This window comes from Marmota monax, unplaced genomic scaffold, assembly GCF_021218885.2.
Source record: "Marmota monax isolate L192 unplaced genomic scaffold, Marmota_monax_Labrador192_F-V1.1 WCK01_AAM20220418_F8-fsc00024, whole genome shotgun sequence".
Lineage (NCBI taxonomy): Eukaryota > Metazoa > Chordata > Mammalia > Rodentia > Sciuridae > Marmota > Marmota monax.
The window spans coordinates 22,435,648-22,446,452 of record NW_026695224.1 but is presented as its reverse complement, the minus strand read 5'-3'; positions in this window follow the sequence as shown (position 1 = coordinate 22,446,452).

The window sequence follows — 10,805 nt, the reverse complement described above, 5'->3', positions numbered from 1 at the left end:
CATGACAGTAGAGTATATTTTGACATATTTATACAAACACAGAGTACATTTTATTCTAATTAGGTTCCCAGTCTTGTGGTTGTACGTGTTGTGGAGATTCACTGTGGTGTATTTATATATATACCCAGGAAAGTTAAGTCAGATTCATTCTACCATCTTTCCTACTCCTGTCTCCCCTCCCTTCTCTCCATTTTCCTTTGTCTAATCTGCTGAATTTCTATTCTTCCCTCTCCCCCTTGTTGTGTGTTAGCATCCATATATCAGGGAGAACATTCCACCTTTGGTTTTTTGAGATTGGCTTATTTTGCTTAGCATATTAGTTTCCAGATCTATCAGTTTACCCACATATATCATAAAGCCATTTTTTTATGACTGAATAATATTCCAGTATGTATATATACCACATTTTCTTTTTCCATTCATCTGTTTGCAGGTACCTAGGTTGGTTCCATAGCTTAGTTAATGTGAATCGAGCTGCTATAAATCTTGATGTGGCTGTATCACTATAATATTTTGACCTCTACAATGAAAACTACAGAATGCTAAAGAAAGAAATTGAAAAAGACCTTAGAAGATGAAACGATCTCCCATGTTCTTCAATAGGCAGAATTAATATTATCAGAATGGCCATACTACCAAAAGCACTATACAAATGTAATTCCTACTAAAATTCCAATGACGTTCTTCATAGAAATAGGGAAGGCAGTCATGAAATTAATTTCAAAAAATTAGATGACTGGAATAGCCAAATCCTTAATGAGGAAAGTGAAGTGGGAGATATCACAATACCAGACCATATACTACTGAGCTATAGTTAGAAAAACAGCATGATATTGGCACCAAAACAGACATGAAGACCAGTGGAACAGAATAGAGACACAGAGACAAATCCATATAAATACAGTTATCTCATACTAGACAAAGGTGCAAAAACATACATTGGAGAAAAGATGGCCTCTTCAACAATGGTGCTGGGAAAACTGGAAATCCTTACGGAAAAGAGTGAAACTAAACCCCTATCTCTTATCCTGAAAAAAACTCAACTCAAAGTGGATCAAAGACCTAGGCATTAGACCAGAGACACTACAACTATTAGAAGAAAATGTAGGCCCAACTCTCCATTGTGTTGGCTTAGAAACCAACTTCTTAAAGCACAAGAAGTAAAATCAAGAATCAATAAATGGGATGGTATTAAACTAAAAAGCTTCTTCATAGCAAAGGAAACAATCGAGAACATGAAGAGAGAGCCTAGAGAACAGGAGAAAATCTTTGCCACCTGCACCTCAGAAAGATATATATATATATATATATATATATATATATATATATATAACTCAAAAAACTTAATGCCAAACAAAACAAAAACAAAAACAAAATAACTCTTTCAATAAATGGACAAAGGAACTGAACAGACACTTCACAGAAGAAATAGGAATGGTCAACAAATATATGAAAGATGTTCAACATCTCTAGCAATTAATTCACAATAGCTAAACTGTGGAAGCAACCTAGATGCCCTTCAATAGATGAATGGATAAAGGAACTGTGGTATATATACACAATGGAATATCCCTCAGCATTGAAAGAAAATAAAATCATGGCATTTGCAGGTAAATGGATGGAGCTTGAGAATATCATGCTGAGCAAAGTAAGCCAGTCTCCAAAAACCAAAGTCTGAATGTTCTCTCTGATAAGTGGATGCTGATCCAAAGTAGGGACGGGGGAGGCATGAGAAAAATGGAGGAACGTGGACTGGGCAAAGGGGAGGGAGGGTGAGGAGGGTGCATGGGAGCAAGAAAGATGGTGGAATGAGATGGACATCATTACCCTAGGTACATGTAAGACTGCACATAGGGTGTGATGCTACATCATGTAAACCTGAGAAATAAAAAATTGTGCTTCAATTATGTACAAGAAATCAAAATGCATTTTGCTGTCATACATCCCTAATTAAAATAAATAAATAAATGAACAAGTAAATAAATATATAAACTACCCTGAGATTTCATCTTACTTCAGAATGGTAACACTTAACACAAGTAACAATAAATGTTGGCGAGGATGTGGGGGAAAAGGCACACTCATACATTGCTGATAGGACTGAAAATTGGTGCAACCACTCTGGAAAGCAGTGTGAAGATTCCTCAGAAAACTTGGAATGGAACCACCATTTGACTCAGCTATCCCACTCCTCAGTATATACCCTGAGAACTTAAAAAAAAAAAAAAGCATTCTACACCATCTTAACAATTCTGAGTCCAATATCTCCCTGTTACTAATGAAGAATCCATTCTCCACCATTTTGGCAACATCATCCCCTCTACTCCTAAAGATCATCAGTCCTTACCAAATTAACAACCACCATAATTTCAAATTCCTTTTTTATCTTCCCTAGTCACGTCCCCTAAAGCCCCAACCTTTATTGTCCATCAAAGGAAACTTCTCAAAATGAGCCATAAGTTAACGATTTTCCCTAAAAACCCATCAGACTCAATACCATCATATCTTACATCCCTATTTGCCTCAGTTTACCTGTGAGTTCAGGACTCCAAACCACCCAGTTTTTCCCAGAGGCTTGTCCTCCATAGCTGTGTGTTCTCAATCTGACCCAATCTTCCATCCACTCCTACTCCCTAAATCCTTATACCATGGGCTTGGAACTCCTGATCTGTGAGCACTCAAGTCCCCACCACTTCACCTCTCGTGTGAATCTCAGATTTACCAACACTCTCTGCAGCCCCCTTAAGTGGTGATCTTTTTCCTTCTACCTCCCATATCCTGTAGAGTCAGGAGGGTGGTAAGTGTCCTCATCAAGGCTGCCTTTCTTATCTCCTCCCAAACCTCCTTTGAGGCACATGCCACTGCACAGTGCCACCCGACACCCCTCCTATTGCAGTCATCGGCCACCTTACGTAGCATACCTTCTGATTCACTGAATCTCTTAATGCCCTTGTCATTGTCCCTCTCACGGCCTCTCGATATTCTTGATAACTTCAACATCCACATAGATGACCCACCTAACACGCGGGACTCAGCTGCTCGACTCCCTCACCAAACCTATGAATTTTGCACCTCTATCTACCATGGTCTAGATATTGGATATGCCCCCCACACACACAATTCAAGAGTTGGAGGCTTAGTGCCCAGGGCATTGGTGTTGGTGTGGTATAGACCTTCAAGAGGTGGCCCTAGTGGGATGTCCTAGGTCAAGTGGGGGTGAACGTTCAGAAGGGATTTCTCATGGGACACTAGTTTTCTTGAGAGAATATTGCAAAACTAGGTCCTGGTCCCACTCATTCCTCATGCTTTTTGGATGGGGATGTGATCACTTGCTTTTCACATGCCTTCCCTCCATTGCCATCTGCCATGAGGTAAGGTGGCCAAGGAGACCTGACCAGAGTTTGCACCATGTCACCTGAAACTTCAGCCTCCAAAACTGTTACCTAAGTAAAACTCTTTACCATACAAGGTAGCCCATCTCAGATATTTTTTATGATAACAAAAATCGGACTAATACACTGCCCTTTGCTCTGAGTTCCAACATTAAATGGGCAAAACCTCAAGCCTCTGTTTCAGCTCAGTGTTCCTGCTTGTGCTGTCAACCCAAGCCCTTCTCCTCCACTGGCCAGTCACCACGTCCCCCTCCCACTTGATCATTTTGGGCATACAAATATACAATATGTATGTCTTCCTTAACAAGAACTCCTTTTAGACTCCGTGTGCCCTACAGATTTACTTTACTTTCTCTTTATTGCAAATACCTTAAAAAGAATGTTCTGTATCTTGTTTCCATTCCACACCCTCTATTCCTAACATGCCACCAACAATCTTTCTGCCAATTCTGTCTCCTGGTCTTATGAAATCTTCTCAGTGACACCAGCAGGGCTGGCCACCTCCTCTCCTTTAAAACACTTGTTGTACGTGGCTTCGGGGGTGCCCCACCTTCCTGGCCTTCTCCCTCCTTCATTGCCCTTCCCCTGTATCCTTTGCTAGTTCTGCCTTCTCTTCATTACCTGTAAACAATGACCATCACAGAGCCCAGTCATCAGAGTTCTTATATTCTCTGTCTACCCACTCTCTGGGTCTCATTCAAGCTCAGAGCTTTAAACATGACTCTGTGCTGAGGAGTCCCCAATTTAGACCTTCAGTCTCAACTTCACCCCTCAGCTCCAGGTTCATGGCTCCCCACTGCCTGCTCAGGCTATTTAGATGTCAAACTTGCCATGTCCGAATCAGAAGCCTGGATTTCCTTGGCAAACCCCTCTCCTTCCTCCTACTTGGAAATGGAAGTCATGCATTATTCCTAGCTATTTGGGTTTCTAATTCCTCAGCAGCTTTTGGTGGCTCTACTGTCACAGTTCACCCCAAATCTGATCTGATTCCTCCTACCACCCCACCAAATCCGTTCTCTTCCATTTTAATTTCATCATAGTTATTTCTCCACACAGGGGCCTGATGAGCTTTAAAAGATCATCTCTCCAAACTCAAAATGCAGCATGCTCAACATAAAACAGAACTCCTTGCTCGGGCCCTGTCCTTCCCATTGCATCTACTGGTCTCCCCACTTCTTGATTCAGTGCAGTTGCCTGGGGCCTTACAGGCGACCCACAATTACTCTATCTGTTACCTGCCTCAGGCCTCTAGACTTTCCGCTCTCTCCCAGAACTGCCCTTCCCAAGCTCCTCCAAGGTGCCCCTGCTGATGTCATTCAGGTCTCGGCTCCCGTATTACCTTCTCTGCCAGTTCTTCTCTGATGACCCAGGAACTTCCGACACTCCACATTTCCCTCAACTTGGATAACTTGTCCTTCTGGTGCTCGCCCCTCTCTGCCATCATGTCCTGTTAGTTTGTTCTTCTACTCATTCCTGTCTCTATGTTAGCTGTGTGTCCCTGTCTTGGTCTCTGCTATGTTCCCAGAACAACGCTCATCCTGCAGTCAGTGCTCCATGAATACTTCTGGGATGAATATTGTTGAGATCCTCCCAGTTCTCCTGAGAGGTCATGTTAGAGACCTTTGTAGGACTTGGCTCCCTCAACGTTGATTTGATGTGGTCACCGCCGCCAATGTCAACTGTATTTCTGAAGTAGCTTTCTCTCCTGTCTTTTTTGTGGAATCCCATGGCCACATTTCAGGTCCTCATTTTCTCTTTAACTTAGGATCTCTTAGCCCCTCAGATTATCCATCTATGAGGCTTACAGCAAGGCTGCGGTACCCCAAACCAAATCAGATTCAAGCATATGAACTTGCCAGCCTGTGACTGTTGGACCTCAAATCAGCAATTTCACATGGTTCAACCTAATGTACGTTTCTGCCTCTATAATTTTGCTTAAGCCATTTTAACGCCAGCCTGTGTTTCTGGGCCATCCAATTTATTCTTCAGAGATCAATGTTAAGTCTTATCTCTTCCAAAGAAGTCCTGGAGTGAATCACTGGTCTTCTACATTTCCATAGCACATGGCAGCTTTTTCTTTTTCTCTCTGTTCTCATCTGCCTTCCAAGGAAGTTAGGTGTGCCTGACTCTCTCTTCCCCTACTTAAGTTCTCCAGCTGTGAGTGAATGAGCTGGAGGAGGGGATATTGTCTAGAGGTTAGCTGTCCCATGCCTATGACTGTATATTCTACTATCCAACAGTGGGAGACATAGGTTGTAGAAAGCCCATTTCTTGTTCTTCTTTACAACTATTCCTTAAGTAAAATCTATATTTTCCAATTTGCCATCCTGCCATCACACCAAGAGCAGGAGAGGAAAATTCACTGGGGGTGCACAGGCTGCCTATCCAGCTCTTGTGAGATGAATCAACGTGGCAACCACCAAGAGGAGGTGCATGACACCAGCCCGCGTGACATCTTTCAGACATGACTTGACCTCCAGGGCCCCTGACTTTGGATACTGCAAAGCTAAAGCCTCTGTCTGGAGCATCAGCAATTTCTTCATTTGCTGGAAACAATAGGTGAAGAAGGAAGCCGCTACTGCTTCAGCCGATGACAAGGATGACGAAAACCATATTGGCATTTATATGACTCAGCACTGCTTGACAGGGTAGCAAATTCCCTGTAAAGTTGACAGTCAGGGCTGTCAGAGAGTCACCTCTGGGCTGAAAAGCAGAGGCCACATTTGCATAAAGAGAGCTCAGAGCACCTGACCCAGAGGGAGGCAAACAAAGAATTGTGGGTTCATAGCAAGAAGGATGCATTACTTGCAGCGGGAGATGAACGCTTAGATGCAAAGAGGGACCTCCTGAGAGTTGGGTCTCAGCAAGGGAACAGCTGCTCAGGAGGTCATCAGATGTGCTCTTAAGAATTCCAACAGCATAACGGTGTTGGGGCCTGAGAAAACCAAAGTTTTCAAGGGCAGCAGAGTCTGGGGGTAGAGCTACGTGTGTATGAACGCTCAGGATATAATGAGGGAGGCAGGGGAGATGCCTGGGGTGCAGATGATCTTGTTCCCAAGTGGTGCTGGGACAAGCAGGTAGACAGTGCTGAGTTAGATCTATCCCTCTGACCACACATAAGAACCTATTCCAAAATAGAGAGAGAGCTACACAAAAATGTGAACCCACAAGCTCCAGAGAAAAATACAGGTGAATTCTTGAGTGCAGACAAATGATCTCTAACTTAAATCAATATTCAGAAGTAACAGAAGATTGATAAATTTGATTATATAAACATTAAGAAGTATGCATAGAAAAAAATACCATAAGCAAAATCCAAAGACACATGATAAATGGGAGAAAAATAATGGGAATAGTATCACTGATAAAAGACTAATGTCTATGATACACAGGGCTTCTAAAATTGAAGGAAAGATGATTTGATAAAGGTATAACAAATTACCTTTAACTATAGGGGAAATGTTCTATTTCACTCACAGTAAGTGAAATACAAATAAAAACTCCACCAAAACAGTTTTATGGCTCCTCAAATGAATATACATAGAATTACCATATGACCCAGCAATTCTATTTCTAGGTATATATGCATAGAGGAATAAAAAAATCTATTTTTATAAAATCTTATATGTAGATGTTTATAGTTATGTTATCCATAAGAGGCAAATGTCAGAAACAACCCAAATATCCATTAATAGATAAATGGATAAACAACATGTGGTATGTCCATACAATGAAGTACTATTTGTCCATGGAAAGGACTGAAGTTCTCATATATGTTATAACATGGAAGAGACTTGCAAACAAAATGCTAAGTAAAAGAAGCCAGTTCTTAGAGGTCACTTATTGTATGATTCTATTCATATGAAATGTCCCAAGCAGATAAATTTATACCCAGGAAGAGTTGATTAGTGCTGGCTTAGGGCTGAGGGTCCTGGAGAGTTAGGAAGTGAAGGTAAAAGATACTGAGTTTCTAAACTCACCTGTGATGAGGGTTGCAGATACCTGTGAGTACAGTAAAATCCACTGAATTTTACACTTCAACTAGGTGAACTGTATCTAAATAAAGTATTTTTTAAAACTCTACTGAGGTGTTATTTCTCATCTCTCAGACTCAATACATTCTGCTGGTGTGGCAAATAGGGGGCAGGCATTCCTGTCAGAAGAAATGCAAATTGATACACCGGTTAAGGAGTGGGATTTTACAATGTCGAACAACACTACATATTTACACACCAGGGACCCAGCAATCTCACTTCCAGGTATTTGCCCAGGGAATTTCCCCTGAAAATACCTGCCCAACAGTATATATGAAAATGCATATACACAAAGTTATGTATTGAAGCATTGTTCATGATTGCAAGATAATGCAAACAATGTAATTGCCCACAAATAGAAGACTGGTTGGATAAACTGGGACGACCACACGATGTACTAGGATTTGTCCGAACTAGAATAAGGAACAGCTCTCTGAGTCGATGTGGAGTGTTTTCCAGGATGTGTTGTTGAGGGGGAAAAGCAGAGTGCAAGAGCTCAGAAGAAGAACTAAATCATACATGTATCTACTTATTTTAGCAAAAGGAAATGCTGAGAAGAAAAGCAGATGAGATTGGTTACTTGTCAGAAGTGGATGGGGTTGGGGTGGGAGGGTTGAGAGGGGAAATGACTCTTCTCTGAATAGTTTTGAATTTTATAATCATGTTAGTGATTTGCATACTAAAACAAGATTTACAAGGATGGGAGAAAGCCCCTAACAGAAACAAATGAACCAGAGTGTATTTCAAATGAACAACATAAGGATACTATATGGCGTGAGGGTGGGGGAGCACAATCCCACATGACTTTTGAATTCAGGGTCTTGACTATGTAGCCTTAAGGACAAAACGATGTGTAAAGATATATAGAAGTCTAGTTAGTTTGTCATGGTGGTATGCATGAGCAATTAAAAATGACTTTGTTTTCTAGGGTTGAGTAAATGAATAAATATGTTGATAAAAATGAAAACTAGATGTCTTGCTAATGGAGAATTAGGTTTTATTCTTCTCAAATATACAAAAAAGGGGACGTCTACAATGCAATAGGTTTGGACTTAAAAATGTCAGTATGATTTAAATGTTTCGATATTTATGGTTTAAGTATCTTATTTATCTAAACATACACCACTATCTCCAAAATCTGTTCATTGCAAGGACCTTGAAATAATGAAATCTCCATAGCCCCAATGCCCAGAGTGTGGCTTTAAAATTCCCATTTTTCACTGAAAAGGTCCAGGACTCCTTGGAGAAGTGGCTGACTCCTGGGCAGGTAAGGTACGAAATGAGCAGGAACATCTTGCTCCAGAGAGTAAAAAGTGCTTAAAAAAATAAAAAGAATATGCGAAAAAGACAAAAAGGTCTCCCACTGTCCAACTCTGAGACAGTTTTGAGTGTCAAAAATAATGACACTAAAGACTGTAGCCCATTGACTATTCCAGAAGAATCCCTGAATTCATACTGATATAAATGAATGAATACGTGCATCATTAAGTGGGGAAAAGAGTACAGTCTTCCCTTCAGTAGAATTGGACTAATAAGTACAGGATGATGGAATCAGAAAATCATTTGGCAAACATCACAGTAATAACTGATCTGAGTAAGAACAGTCTGTCCATGGGAGGGAAAAAGTTGGATGAAAAGGATATTTTTACATAGTCTCCAACATCTCCTCCCAATTTCATATTAATCACAAAGGGAGGAAGATGGCGGCGAGGGGAGTGCATTGCCCCCGTGTGCTGCTTCACTGTGTGGGAGTATGACAAGTCAGGACGGCTAAAGGCTATCTTGTTAGGAATTTCCAGCAATAGTGGGGTGCTCCGGAACCTGGAGGAAGGATTTCCATCGCACGAGGATCGGCTACGGGGACTCAAACGCGAGAGGTTTGTCGCACGGAGGGTAACACTGCTTATTCAGCAAATCGCCCCGCGGCTAGAGTCTGCAGCGCGCGCTGGGAAACGAGGAGATAGCGACGCAGGGATGCAGCGCTGCAGTTTCTGCCAGCCGTGCAAGCACCGTACTCAGGGCTGAATTCTGGGTTCGAGACGGGGGAAGGAAGCGGTCCATCTCGGTTCTCGACACCGGTCAGACCACAGAGGAGGCCAGCAGCCACCATGTTGGAAAGCTGACGTCACCATCCCTGTTTTCGACTGACCGCAGCTCATTCAGCCATAGAACAGGTAATTTCAGGCTGACATTCGCCTGCGGCTTGCAGACAGATTGCTAGGGTTCAGTGCCTGGGGGCTTCTTAGAACCTGATCTTATCGGAGCGAACACCGAGCGCGGGGCGGCCGAGTTCCGGCTCCCGGAACCGCCCTGGCCCAGGGCTGGGGAGCCTGCGGAGGCTGCTTCTGGGACCCTGCTCCTATCAGAGCATACACCGAGCACTAAGCGGCCGAATTCCGGCTCCCGGAACAGAGCCCGCGGGGGCTGCTTCTTGGAGGCTACTCTTATCGGAGCTTACACCGAGCACGGAGCGGCCGAGTTCCGGCTCCCGGAACTGCCCTGGCCCAGGGCTAGGAGCCCACGGAAACTGCTTCTCGGTCCGGGTCCTGCTGAGGGCCGGTCAGGACTCACCCGTTGCTTTGGTTGCCCGGCAAGGGGAACGAAATGCTGCCATTCGCATAGGATACCAACATGGCAGAGATCTGATGTCATCAGAAAGCGGCGGAGGAGAGAACTTCATCAATACCAGCGGCGACAGAAACAGTTGGTCTCCTGGTAGGGGGGGTGAGGCACAGACACCCGAGTCTCCTCAATTTGTCGTCGAGCCAGAGGGGAGGAGCTGGGCCGCCGCCAGCGCCCGGAGCAGGCCCAGCGGCTCGCCAGCGTGGTGACCGCGTGACTCCAATTGGAGAGGGGGCGGAGCGGAGCCGCCACCCACACCCGCAAGGTGGGCAGACCCACGACCCAGTGGTACATGGGCACGGTAGGAGGGGCAGGGCAGAGCCGCCGCCCGCACTTGCAAGGTAAACAGACCTGTCAAAGACTGGCGGGTCAGGCCCAGTGGCCTGCCAGTGTGGTACACACGTCACCCCAACTGGAGTAGGGGCAGAGCAGATCCTTCTCCCACGCCCAGATCAGGCCCTGCCGGTGTGGTGGCCACGTGACCCCAATTGGAGTGGGGGCGGAGCGGAACCGCCACCCGTGCCCGCAGGGTGAGCAGACCTGTGACCAACCTGCAGATCAGGCCCAGGGGTCCGCAGGCGTGGTAGGAGGGGCAGGGCAGATCCGCCGTCCGCGCCTCCAAGGTAGGCAGACCTGCGACAGACCGGCGGATCAGGCCCAGGAGCCTGCCAGCGTGGTACACACACCACCCTAATTGGAGTAGGGGCAGAGCAGAGTTGCCGCCCGTGCCAGGAACAGGCCCAGCGACCTGCAGGCG